The sequence below is a fragment of the Mixophyes fleayi genome, chromosome 4, assembly GCF_038048845.1.
Source record: "Mixophyes fleayi isolate aMixFle1 chromosome 4, aMixFle1.hap1, whole genome shotgun sequence".
NCBI classification, from domain to species: domain Eukaryota; kingdom Metazoa; phylum Chordata; class Amphibia; order Anura; family Limnodynastidae; genus Mixophyes; species Mixophyes fleayi.
The window spans coordinates 25,259,082-25,273,298 of record NC_134405.1 but is presented as its reverse complement, the minus strand read 5'-3'; the positions used below and the strand labels follow the sequence as shown (position 1 = coordinate 25,273,298).

The window sequence follows — 14,217 nt, the reverse complement described above, 5'->3', positions numbered from 1 at the left end:
TTTTAGCACAATACAAGGTATAAAGTACAAGATATAACATCCTACACTATACATCAAGTACTGCACTAACCATTCAAACTTTAAACAATATCACATTACAATAAAACAACAGTGGATGTGAGGGGGAGGTAGGTGAGAGGGGTAGGGTGGGGGAGTCACAAGCAAAAAGTTTTATTGAGGACGGACCCAAAGGGAAGGGTGCATAAATAGACATGACATTCAATAATACTTTAAACTGTGATGGGGGAATGGGTTGGAGCGGGTAAGGGAGGGGAAGCACAACCCAAAGATTTTAGTGAAAAAAACACACAGTGGGGAGAAGGAGAAGAGGGAGACAACAATCAATCGTCGTCTTCTTCTTCCTCAGGACTGTCAAGGGTGTTATATTCTCTTAGCAGGCTGTGGATCAGCCTGCGACAGTCCTGGATGGTCATCTTCTCCCGCTTCAAGATGAGGCGATTCCTGGCAAGCTACATAGCGTCCTTAAAACAGTTCATAAGGCGCCAGGTCTTCTGGATTGCCCCAACGGTGTGAGTCCCAGGAAATAATCCATAAAATACTGAATGGTATGAAAGGCAAGTCCTGGGCACACTGTCCTTAAGTTCGTGTTCCAGGGCATCCAACAGTGCCTGTGCAGTGGGGCAGTTCCAAAAAATATGCTGAGCTGTTTCCCTTCTGGTGGTGCAAAAGGGGCAGTGAACATATCTGCACACATTCCAGGAGTGCATGAATGTCCTGAGAGGCAGACCCACCTGGATAGCAATCCATGCAATGTCCTTATGTCTATTAGTCAGCCTCTTAGAGGCCACCATCTCCCAGACGTGTTTGGCCATTGCAACAGGGAGTCCTGGAACAGACTCCATAACGTCCTTCACTCTGATGATCTTGTGGATAGATTTAGGCTTCCACAAGTCTGGCTTAAGTCCCTCCTGATGGTGCTCCCTCACAAATTGTCCAACATCCAGGTAGAACCAAGGTGTAACCAGTTGTAAGGGAAGGAGCTGTCCCACTTGTCCCAACCAAGGGATTTCCCAGCAGAGCAAAAGTTCTTTTCAAGAAGTGTCCTGCGGATGCAGTTACAAACAAAGAAGGCCCACAGCATGGTGGGGATATTGGGGATCCCTTTCCCACCTTTGAGGGGCTCCTTGTACATAACTGACCGCTTCACTCTGTCCATTTTGGAGCCCCAGATGAAGTGAAAGACTGTCCTCGTGATGATCTTACAGACGGCAGCAAGAGGTGGCCAAGCTTGGGCCGTGTACTGCAGAAGCGGTATGATCTCGTTGCTCTGCAACAGTGCTTTCCCTTCGATGGTAAGGTCTCTGAGGCTCCACAGTCCAATTTTCTCTCTTCCCAACACTTCAGGGCCGCCTTCTCTCCACCAAACCAAACTCCAAGGATTTTGATGAAGTCTGGCTTGATAGTGAAGGGGAATGCAGCGGGGGATGACAGGTGCCACTGACCAAACAGCATCGCCTCTGACTTCCCGCAGTTGACCTTTGCCCCTGAAGCTTGGCCGAAGTTCTCGCAGGTCTGGACGAGTGCTGCCAACGAAGGCTGATCAGCGCAAAAGACAGTGACGTCGTCCATGTAGAGCGAACACTTGGCCCGTAGACGGTCTGGACCCAATGCGGTGATGCCTCTTATCTTTGGATTCTGCCTGATGCACATCGCAAAGAGCTCTATACAACAGACAAAAAGAAGAGGCTGTGAGTCAAGAAATCTGCTGTTTATTGAGAAATGTACCCAAGTAATTCCAGAAGTCTAATAGTTTTTTGAGATACTGACTCTTACATACAAGGCCCTCGTCAATGCCACTGCACCCTACATCTCAGCACTCCTATCTATTCATGCTTCGTCCCGCCCTCTCCGATCTGCCAATGACCGTCGCCTCTCTTCCCCCTGATCACCTCCTCCCACGCGCGTATCCAAGACTTCGCCCGCGCTGCCCCCCTCCACTGGAACAAGCTCCCTCCCTCCATCAAAACTTCCCCTAATCTGTCCAGTTTCAAACGGGCTTTAAAAACCCACCTTTTTCTTAAAGCCTCCCAGTCTCCCACTTAACTTCCTACCTTATCTTCTGCCTCTCCCCCTTCTTTCCCCTTCCATGCCTCTGTCCCCTTACTCTCCCTCTCTCCCCTGCGTTTCTCTGTCTGTCCACTCCTCCCCTTAGATTGTACGCTCCTCTGAGCAGGGCCCTCTCTCCTCCTGTTTCCACCACTTCTAACTCTGCTCTCCAGCTACTTAGCCCTCCTCCTCGAGGGTCCTCCACCTTACCGTCCCCTCTCGCTCCCTCCTCCCCCCTCTGGGGGTCTCCCTGTCTTCCGCGCCCTCCTTCTTGGGCCCCGTCGTTTGCGGATCCTCCCTCCCCCTCCCTCTCTAGCTGTGCATTGAACTCACTGAGTTACTGTGCTTAGTGTTTACTGTACTGTGCTGTCTCACCTTGTATTGTAATTCGTTTGTCCCTGTACGGCGCTACGGACACCTTGTGGCGCCCTATAAATAAAAAAGGAATAATAATAATAGTTATTTTCCCCAGGGTGTATTGCCTAAAAAGCAGCTCCGGCATGTTGTGGGGATGGATTTTGTAATCTGTGCAGCGCTGTGAACACCTTGTGGCCACATATAAATTAAAGCTAATAATAACAACACCATGACTGTCCCAAGTATTGAGTCATGGTGGAAGACTCAAGTTCTGCTGAATTATGATAATCTTTGTGCATATGATATTTGTGAAGGCTGTTAGTAGATCTTTTATATTAGACAATCTGTGCATTCATGTTCTTATCATTCACCAATATTCCTGATTGTTTTGTTAATATACTTGTAAATCAGTTCATCAGGACACTGAAGCATGGGTGGGCACTGCTGAGCTCTTTATTCAGCCATTTGCAGACTCTGGGTACATTGCACACTGGCCACACCCACTTCCCAGCATTCCACATGGTCTTAGGGACCATCACTAAAGATTCAAGCTTAAACATATAAGGGAGTGTCTACAAACATTAAGCATATCTAATGCAATAACATCACATCTTCTTTTCTTTAAAGATAAACCATGTATCCTTCAGTATAACAATTTAACGATATAACATTAAGAACATCATCTAACACGTTTCAATGAGTCTCTCAGGTCTGCGTATTTCTCTTATGGGTATTTCACACAAAGTCTGTGTATCGTCAACCATGTTGGACCTTTCTTCCATCATGGTTTGTTCACCATTATCAAGTCCATCATACATGTCAGATGAAGGGTATTCTTCAGTCGTGTTGCCATCACTATGGTTGGGTTGAGATCTTAAATCGACCCGATTTCTTCTTACTTCTGTTCCACGATCTGTACGTACAATATAAGATCTTGGTGCTACTTGTGCTTGCACAATACCTTTCTGCATCCAAATGCCTTTCTCATGATCTCGGAGACGGACTTGGTCACCTGATCTTAGATCAGATAAGCTTTTTGCTCGCCTATCATGGTACAGTTTCTGTTTCTCCTGTTGACGTCCCTTACTCAGTCTCACCAATGCTGAGTTATGCGTATTAAGCAGTTCATCACTTATCGGAAGATTTGCTCTAATCCTCCTTCCCATCAGCATTTGTGCAGGAGAGAGTCCATTCTGTAGAGGTGTACTGCGGTAGATTAAAAGACTTTTGTAGAAATCTTCTTTGCCGTCTTGTGCTTTTTTCATTAGACTCTTTACAGTTTTTACTGAACTTTCCACCAACCCATTTGACTGTGGATAGTGGGGACTCGATGTTGCATGGACAAATTCCCACTCTTCAGCAAACTGTCTAAATTCAGCGCTGGAAAACTGAGGTCCATTGTCAGTGAACACTTCCATAGGAACACCATGCCTTGCAAAGATTGACTTCATGCAACTGATTACGGCTTTACTAGTAGTTGTAGGTAGAGTCTGCACCTCAGGGTAATTAGAATAATAATCAGTCACGACAATGTGCGTTTTTCCAATACAATCAAACAAATCTGCGCCTACCTTCTGGTATGGTCTCTCTGGCACTGCATGAGGACTCAGCGGCTCGACTTGTTGCTTTGGTCTGTACGTAAGACACAGTTCACATGTAGCTGTTGTCTGTGCTATGTCCTGGTTCATTCTTGGCCAATACATCACTTCACGCGCCCTCCGTTTACATTTCTCTTCTCCTAAGTGGCCTTCATGTATCTTGCACAGCATAATTTTTCTTAGTCGTGCAGGTATAATAATTCTATTGCCTTTGTAAATAATACCATTGACAACCGTAAGGTCAGTGCGGTACATCCAATAATCATGAATAGACAGTGGGCACGCATTTTTTTCTGCTGGCCATCCTTTCAGAATGATGTCTTGTAACACTTTCATTGTGATGTCTGTCTCTGTTTCTTTTCTTATCTGTTCTTGTCTTGCAAGAGACACAGGTAGAGAAGCTACAATAAAAATAACATATGCGTCTATCTCTTTATCCATCAGACTTTCGGAACCTTCACTTTTGTTCACAGCACGGGAAAGTGTGTCAGCAATGTACATGTATTTACCAGGACAGTACAGCAATTGGACATCATATTTCTGTAGTCTTATAAGCATTCGTTGAATTCTCATGGGACAGTCATGTAACGATTTAGCCATGATAGCTACCAATGGCTTGTGGTCAGTTTCCACTGTAAACGCTTGACCATACACAAATTGATGAAATCGCTCACATGCATATGTGATTGCTAGAAGTTCTTTTTCTATCTGAGCATATCTTGTTTCAGCACTTGTCAATGCTCTTGATGCATAGATTACCGGTTGCCATGTATCCTCATGTTCTTGTAACAACACTGAGCCTAGGCCAAATTGCGAGGCATCTGCTGAAATTCTTATACTTTTTGTAGGATCAAAGAATCTTAGTACCGGTTGCTCTGTGATGGTCCATTTCAAGTTTTGCCAACTTTCTTCTTGTTCATGTGACCACATCCACTCATTATTTTTGTCCAACAACCATCTTAGAGGTGCTGTTTGTTCGGAGAGTTGAGAAATAAACTTTCCTAAGTAAGTAATCATTCCTAGGAATCTTCTCACGTCGTCTTTGTTGTTAGGACATTCCATGTTTATTATGGCTGATATTTTCCTCGGGTCAGGCTTCACACCTTCCTCCGAGACCACGTCACCCATAAAGGTAAGTGTTTTCACACCAAATTCACATTTGTCCTTGTTCAGCTTTAGATTCACCTTCTTGATAAGTTCCATTACTTGTCTCAGTCTAGAATCATGTTCTTCTTTTGTAGATCCCCAGACAATAATGTCATCCATCATTGTTTCAACACCTGGAATGTGTTCAAAAATCATGTGTATCCTTTTGTGATATACTTCTGGAGCAGACAATATCCCATATGGTAGTCGAAGGAATCTGTATCGACCTTCTGGGGTATTAAATGTACACAGCATTGAGCTGGCTTCATCTAGCTTCATTTGCCAGAATCCTGAAGATGCATCCAATTTACTGAACCATTTTGCTCCCGCAAATTGTGACATGATTTCATCTCTGGTTGGTAGTTTGAAATGTTCTCTTTTAATAGCCTTATTTAAATCTCTTGGATCCAGACATATTCTGAGTTGTCCATTTTTCTTTTCAACAATTACTAAGGAGCTCACCCATTCAGTAGGCTCATCAACTTTCTGTATCACACCCAAAGCTTCCATGCGGTTTAACTCCTCTTTTAGTTTTTCTCTCAGCGCAAATGGCACTTTTCTACAGGGGTGTATCACTGGAGGAACTTGCGTGTCTAGATTTATCTTATGCTCGCCAGGCAGACAACCTAAACCTTCAAACATGTCTCTGTATTCTGCAAACACTGATTTGCATTCATCTTCTACTTGTGATGTCACCATGAAAACTTTCTTTATCAAGTTAAGCTTCTCACATGAACTTAATCCTAGAATCGGTTGTACATCTTTATCCACAATCAGTAGAGATGTTTTGAACTTTTGTCCTTTGTAGCTCAGGGTCACTAGGCATGTACCTTTCACAGGAATTTCCTCCCCAGTGTAGCCTGTAACTTTCACATTGGCTGGATGAATTTTAGGTTTTACTCTAAAAGTCTTATAGTCTTGAAACGATATCAAATTCACCTGCGCACCAGTATCAAGCTTAAAGGGAATGACAATCTCGTTCACTGTTAAAGGAACAATCCATTCTTTCTTGTCTGTACTGCAAAGTTCAATACAATTCACAAAAAAATCTTCAGACGTAGCTTGTTCAACGGCATGCACTTTGTTTGTTTTACTATTGGTTCTACAGCATTTGGCAAAGTGATTAAGTCCACCACATTTCATGCAGGTTTTACCATAAGCAGGGCACATTTTAGGATTGTGAGTATTTCCACATCTACTGCAGATTTTCCTATAAGATTGCATTTTAGACTGCTTCATTTTAGAGAATGGTGGTTTGCTTGGCTCTGTTTTCTTCACCACATGTACAGTAGTATCAGATTCCTTGTGTAACTGTTTGGCTTGCAGTCTGGTCATTTCTGCAGATCTGCACATAGTCATTGCCTTGTCTAGTGTTAGGTCTTGCTCTCTCAGCAATCTTTCTCTGAGTCCATTATCAGGTATTCCACAGACAATACGATCTCTAATCAGTGAGTCCTTTAAATCACCAAACTCACAGGTTTTGCTGAGTGATTGCAGTTCTGTAACATACTGATCAAATCCTTCTCCAGACTTCTGATCACAGGTGAAAAACTTATATCTTTCATATGTCACATTTTTCCTTAGCACAAAGTAATCTTCAAACTTTTGCATTATAGAAGATAGCACCATTTTCTGCCCTTCAGCAAACTGAAAACTGTTATAAATGTCCAGCACATCCTCTCCTATCACATGGAGGAAGATGGATGACTTTGTTTTATCCTCCATTGCATCAGCTCCACATGCAGCAAGATATATATTAAACCTTTGTTTAAATCTTTTCCAGTTTTCAGACAAGTTGCCAGACATGAGCATGCCTGCTGGAGGAGACAGCCTATCCATAGTTACTCACTGTTTGATGTGACCAGAGCACAAGGCAGATATTCAGACACTGCGTGTCACAGCTTTACAGACTTCTGCAGGATCCTTTCACACTCTGAGCTCTAGCAGTCCAGTTAAAACTTCTTCTGACACCATGTTTTGTTAATATACTTGTAAATCAGTTCATCAGGACACTGAAGCATGGGTGGGCACTGCTGAGCTCTTTATTCAGCCATTTGCAGACTCTGGGTACATTGCACACTGGCCACACCCACTTCCCAGCATTCCCCATGGTCTTAGGGACCATCACTAAAGATTCAAGCTTAAACATATAAGGGAGTGTCTACAAACATTAAGCATATCTAATGCAATAACATCACACTGATCATGATGTAATTCATTTTAAATGGATCATTGTTGGCCATTGTGGTCATCTTGGGGAAATATATTCTGCGATACCAAACAAGTTATCCTGTATTGGAGGAGATATATCAGAGTGTGTGGCCAGCTTTAAAAAGACACAGAAATGTTCTGTTTCCAGCAATGGTTCTAAGGGGCCCTGAAAGTTTTGGTCTAGGAAACTTCTTAATATATTGGTTAGAACTTCTGAACATGTGTCTATGTCACTTTGCAGTTTTACACTCACTTGATGTTCACATGGTTCTGTCAGCTCCTTGTGTTCAGGTCACACGTTACTGAACCACGGAGAAGTGTGTCAAGTGTGGAGAGACGAGAGCAACAGTTAACAATTGGCCACACTCCACACTAGTCATAAGATTTTATTTTATAGAATTTCATGGAATTTATCGGAGTGTGTGGGGTTTTACTAGGCCCAATTGACTGTTTTATCATCAAAATAGAAATTGACCCCGACGTGATTTGAACACGCAACCTTCTGATCTGGAGTCAGACGCGCTACCGTTGCGCCACGAGGTCACTTGTAGCACTGCATGCTTTAAAAGATTGTGACACTTTACTGCTGTATCTCACAACTTAACTCAACTGGCTCGTTGTAAATCAGCGGAGGCGGACAGATTTCAAGATCTGTTCAACTCTGTAAATGTGCGGAAATAAGCTATTTTTCAATGCTCATTTTTTAAGACTAGACAGAAAATGATATGAATAGTATCACTTATAGATCAATTTCTTTTTCTAAATACTATGGTAGAAATATCTAATATTCATCTCCTTTAACTAAAAACAAAAACACATGCAAGCATTGGTGGTTCAGTGGTAGAATTCTCGCCTGCCACGCGGGAGGCCCGGGTTCGATTCCCGGCCAATGCAGCAAATGTTCTTTTCTTACGTCTTATTTATGTTAATATTTGCAAATAAGCCAACTGATAATGTATATATTTTACTTACATTTTGCATTACAATTTATAGTAGAGTAGTTTAGTGCACAGTGCACATGAATGGGCTATGGAATGTTGCCACATCATCCATTCCTCAAGCTGTGTAACTTTATCCTTACAGCTGAGCATCAGGTTTTGGAAAACTTTCTTAGCTAAAATCACCAAAGCGAGTAGATAATATGAACCAGTTTTTTGCTATCAATTTCTGTTCATATATATCTTCAAACTGGCAATATTTGATGTATATGAAAAAACAATGAATACTTTTTGTGCTCTTGTGTAAGTCTAGAAAATGCAAATGACGACTAAGGGCTAGATTTACTAAACTGCAGGTTTGTAAAAGTGATAGCAACCAATCAGATTCTAGTTTTCATTTATTTAGTACATTCTACAAAATGACAGCTAGAATCTGATTGGTTGCTATAGGCAACATCTCCACTTTTTCAAACCTGCAGTTTAGTAAATATACCCCCAAGTGTGATCAGTTTTCTCCCTATACAATTTAACTTTCAATAGTTTTTAATCAAAAATAGCATGACAGCGATGATAACATATTTTTTTTCTAACCGTTAGTTTTTATTGAGTGTTTTAAAGACTTTTGGGGTAGAGAAAACAAAGAAGGATGGGAACAAACACAATCCACAATACTGCATTACTGTGTCACTAAATTTGATAGGGCGGGTGGGAGGTTATGCTTCCTTTTGTATTTCACGTCATTAGATTAAATTGCGGTATTAATTTGTTCAGGCCTAGAAATTAAAGCTGCATTGTAGAAAGTGTCAACTTCTTCATACATGAAACCATTTCAACCCATACTGTCAACATGTAGCCCTTTTAGCAATTAGTCTAAATTATCTCAGAAGACTAATTAAAGGAAGACTCAGATTAAATGCTTTCTCCAGGTCCACCCAAGGCCTTTTACTGAGGAGGTAGGACTCAGAACCCAAACCCAAAGCCAACACATTGGCTGTCTGCCCCCATATATGTCCTCATCTCACCTTGTGTGGAGCAGGGACTACGTGACATCTTCCCCTCTTGGGAGTTGGGCTGAGATATCATAGCCCGGCGCCCACTCCCCAGCCCATTACCAACATGGAGGTCCAGCAGACGGCAGCTTCACTGTTAAGAAGCTGTCAGTTGCTCCATGTCAGCGGGCGGCAGATAGTGAAGGGCTGCTACATTGAGAATAAAGCTGCTAAATGAGTGACATTATGTCCCAATTCCAAGGGAGAGAAGCATGGTCTGACTATGTGATAGGGATGAAGCAAATCTCCACAGTCTGTTGGAGAATCCGTTTGTTATTGTGTACTGGGGGGTAGTTCTTTTTTTGGGGTTGTTGGCCCACCACGTGTCATATAGCTAAAACTCAGTGAGCACTAGAATGCCACGGAAGGCCCTAAATCTTTAATTACATGTTTAGCTAAAGGTGAGTTGGACTTTGATCTGACCTCCTGTAGCTCTGTGAATAGCTTTCTGATAAAAGATGTGCCTGGAGTTAGGAGTACATAGAGAGACAATTGTAACTAACTGATTGTTCAGCTTGCCTACGACTATCAAGTATCTGCCATTTTATTCTCTACCTCTTCATCATAATCATTTCTTTCTTTCTATTAGAATCTAAGAATCTAAATGAGCATTTAATTTCCTAATGAGTGAATGGTATACATGTTGAGTTCTGAGTTGCTTACTTTTTCTGGGAAGCCATGAAACTTATATTATTGTGACATAATCTGTCTTCAAGGTCTGCAACCTAATCTATGAGGACTGAGACAATGCCCTTTAGAACATAATGGGCAGTGATTAGGTCCTAATGAGAGGCTAACATCTCCTTCATTTTGTCCTTGGCATGATCAGTTTGGTTCCCCTAATTCAGAGAACTCCACCGTTAGCTCTCGTAGGAATGATCGCAACGCCGTAGCTAGATCTGTGTTATGTTAACGAGCCATCTTCGTCTACTGGGAAATGAGGAGGAATATTGGCCACTTGTAGTCCTGAGTGAGAGGACGCATTGTGGCTTTGTCCTGAGGGAGGATTGTGTATCATATGAGAATGTGGTACATTGCTTGCAGAAACAGATGGGAGAGACTGTCTTGTCAATTCTGTTTTTCAGGCCCATATTAACTGGTGAAAGGTGAGGTTCTTCCAGTGACTAGTTCGGTTAGTATAGAAAGGTTGTATGTGATTAGAGCGGTGTTAAGACAAATGCAGAGGGCTATGGCTTTCACAGATACATTATGGCCTCATAGGGTCTGCAGACATGAAGTGTTTTTTGCATCATAGAACAGAATAATTCATATTGTTAGTGGCATTCAAGATATTTGGTCCCTTTTGGGGGCCACCCAAAAAACGGGCTGATGCCTGGTCAGCTTGGATTTCTGTTTTGTGGAGAATATAAGGAGAAAATCTGTGTTTGTCTGTTAGTATAATTTTCAGAATCTCGAGTCTCTCTTTGATGAATTGGTTTTCCAAATTGTCCTATTAGCCCTGCTGTACTCTCTCCCTGACTGTTGAGAATGCTATAATGGATAGAGCATGTCCTCTCACCAACTCAAACTCAGTCTTTCAAAAACAGAGCTAATCACATTCCCACCAGCCAACATATGTTGCCTACTTGACATTTCTATTGCCAACATGACAACAAGTCTTACCGCACAAGCTCGCTGCCATCATTTGTGATGTTGACTCAGAACTATCCTTTGTTCCCCACATCCAAACTATATCGAAATCCTGTTGCATACATCTAAAAAACATTTCCAGAATATGCACATATCTCGTACAAGACACTGCAAAAACTTTCATTCATGCACTCATCATTTCCCGCATTGACTATTGCAATTCCCTCCTTACTGGTCTTCCCAGAATCAGACTCTCACTCCTACAATCTATTTTGCACGCAGCAACTAAATTGTTATTCCTTGTTCAACAACTGATCCTCTCTATCAGTCTCTACATTGGTTGTCTGATTTTTACCGAATCCAATGTACAATACTTCTTCTAACATACAAGGCTATCAATAAAACTGCACCAACATACATATCCTTACTTGTCTCAAAATATCTCCCAACTCGATACCTCCATTCTGCACAAGTTATATGTCCCTCATCCACACTCATTACCTGGTCCCATTCCTAGTAACAGGACTTTTTTCAGCCTGCACCCACTTTGTGGAATTCCATCCCTCGCACAATAAGACTTTCCTCTAGTCTTCAAACTTTTAAGCGTTCTCTGAAATCCCACCTCTCGGGCAAGCTTATAATATTCCTCAACCACTGTCTTAACCTCCCTAGGGTACCGTTTTACCATCCTTTACACAATTCACCCAAAACAACAGCAATCTCAGCCCCTGACCAACATTATTGTGGGACAGGATCATATAACCCATTAAGCACTTTCTACCTTTGCAACTTGGCTGGACTAATATGCAATATGTAGCACTTAACCTCATATATCAAACTTCTATTGTCCTATAAATTGCAAGCATGCAAGTAGCGCCCTCCTACCTTGCTGTCTGTCTGTAATAGCTAGTATTGTTTCATTACTGTGATTGATCCCAATTGTTTAGCACTGCAGAATATGCTGATGCGATATAAATAAAAGTTGTTGATGATGATGATGACGTGTCTCCCACACCATAAAGGTCACAGTTTAAGGGATACCACTATCCAGCAGCATTATATATATATATATATATATATATATATATATATATATAAATATAAATATAAATAAAACAGGGATACTCTGCACTTTCCAAACACACAATTAATGATGTACTAATTACTTTTCTATATTAAAAACAGGGAATGTTAGTTCCACATATTGCAATATATATTAAGCTGACCAACTCACGCCAAAGTCTTCCCATTCTGGTCAGTCCTAACATGATCAAATGCTATGCTTTACAGGCGCGGGCTGGGGGAGGGAAGCCCGGGGGGCACACAGACGGCCGCATCACATGACACGGGAAGCGGCCAGTGCGCTGACGTGGCCGCATCTCGTGTCATCAGATGCGGGCGGGGGTAAAAATGTGGTATGTTGCATCCGGGGGGCGGCCGGCCTGCCTACCCCCCGGCCCTAATAGCAGTCTGAACCACCCTTGCCCCCCGGGCCAGCCCGCCGCTGATGCTTTATATCTAATCTTAAGGCTTACCTGCACACAGGTTTTAAAGGCAAGTTCTTCCCAAGCACTAGCAGTCACATGACACAAGTTGGAATTAATTAATGTAAAGAATGGGGTGCAAGAGTCATGTGACTTACATTGTATAAACAAAAACAGACATAGATCTTCTGCACTCTCCATGTACAGACTGGGGTGCAAGAGAGGTTGCACACATATGATAGACAAAAAACAGGGATACTCTGCACTCTCCACATAAATAATGCTGTATGAACTACTGTTGTATATTAAAAACAGGGAATATCAGTTACACATATTGCAATATATGTGTCACGGGCACTAGGAGTCTTTACCCAGGGATCACCAGGTGATAAGCTTACCAGAGCAGTATAGGTGGTAATATGGTACTCTGGTAGCAGGGTGATCACGGAACAGGAGACAGCAGATGGTAGAGAATGCTCGTGGAAAGTCTATGACTAGCAGCACTGGTAATATATATGTAGTAATACACGAGGAACTGTATGGACAAAGGACACGTGAGGGTAGTCAGTGGTCTGCGGTAGCAAGTTGTACCACTGCTATAGTGAGGAGGAATGTCCAACAGAAACGAGGAGGTGATGAGAGTCAGCGGTCTGCGGTTAGCAAGTTGTACCGCTGTCTGGGTGAAGGAATGGAATCCAAGTGGAGGTATCCGGGGAGTCAGTGGTCTGCGTTAGCAAGTTGTACCACTGCTATGTGAGAGGATACTGGAACAGGTGACACAGGAAACAGGGATCAGTTGTCTGCCTCTAGCAAGTTGTACCACTGAATATATATGTGAGGAGGAGCACGGGGAGAGACTGCAATACAGAGGATACACGGGCACCTTGAACTTGATTCACAATGACATGCACAATATAGTAATGACTGAACAGCACTGCAATAATAGAAAGTCACAGAAACTATCCGGGCAAAAGATAACACAGTCAATGATGGCAATAGTCTCAGCGGATAGTAAACTCCAGAGGAGAACAACTCAGTCCAGCAAGATATGCAATACACCAGCACAGTCAATGAGAAGTATGCATACCGTGGTTCAGGAGCAGGCTGTCAGACAGGAGTGCAGAGATACCTGAACGACTGGAGGCCGGCAGGATGCGAAGTCCCTGGAGGGTGAAGCGGTAATCAAGTAGGTGCAGCGCACAGGTAGGTAGACCAGCAGGGGAACAAATACTCAGGAAGCAGTAGTATGTAGAACTGGACTCCTGGAGGAGCCTGAAGAGTAGCGATGGTCTAGACGAGATGAAAGCAGTGAGGCGCAGATCCGATGCAGACTGGCGAGTAGAGACCAGCCGGAACACTGAGAAGCACGGAGAGCGGATCAGCTGTTGTAGACACGAGTAGAACTGAGGAGTAGCAGCCAGCAGGACTCTGCAGGTACACGGAGGTAGCGGATAGCAACCAGCAGGTGCAGCAACGATGAAACACGGGAGATCAGAGCTGAGCTGGAACTGTTGAGCACGGAGAGCAGCGGATAGGAATCAGTTGTAGCAGTCTCGAGGAAACACGGGAGAGTTGAGATGAGCTGAAGACTGACGCGCACGGAGGCAGCAGATAGGAATCAGCCAAACAGTCACGATGAAACACAGGAGGGTTGAAGTGGTCTGAGGACTGTAGTGCACGGAGGCAGCGGATAGGAATCAGCTAACAGTCACGATGAAACGCAGCAGAGTTGAAGTGGTTTGAAGACTGTAGTGCACGGAGGCAGCGGATAGGAATC

The 14,217-nt window shown here is 43.0% G+C and overlaps 2 non-coding genes across 2 annotated transcripts; one reads left to right on the top strand and one right to left on the bottom strand.

The window, feature by feature from the left end:
• Positions 1-7,850: 7,850 nt before the first annotated feature.
• Positions 7,851-7,922, bottom strand: TRNAW-CCA (transfer RNA tryptophan (anticodon CCA)). Its single transcript has one exon. It is a non-coding gene; the product is annotated as a tRNA-Trp (tRNA).
• Positions 7,923-8,202: 280 nt separating this feature from the next.
• TRNAG-GCC (transfer RNA glycine (anticodon GCC)) lies at positions 8,203-8,273 on the top strand. The gene has a single exon. It is a non-coding gene; the product is annotated as a tRNA-Gly (tRNA).
• Positions 8,274-14,217: the final 5,944 nt, after the last annotated feature.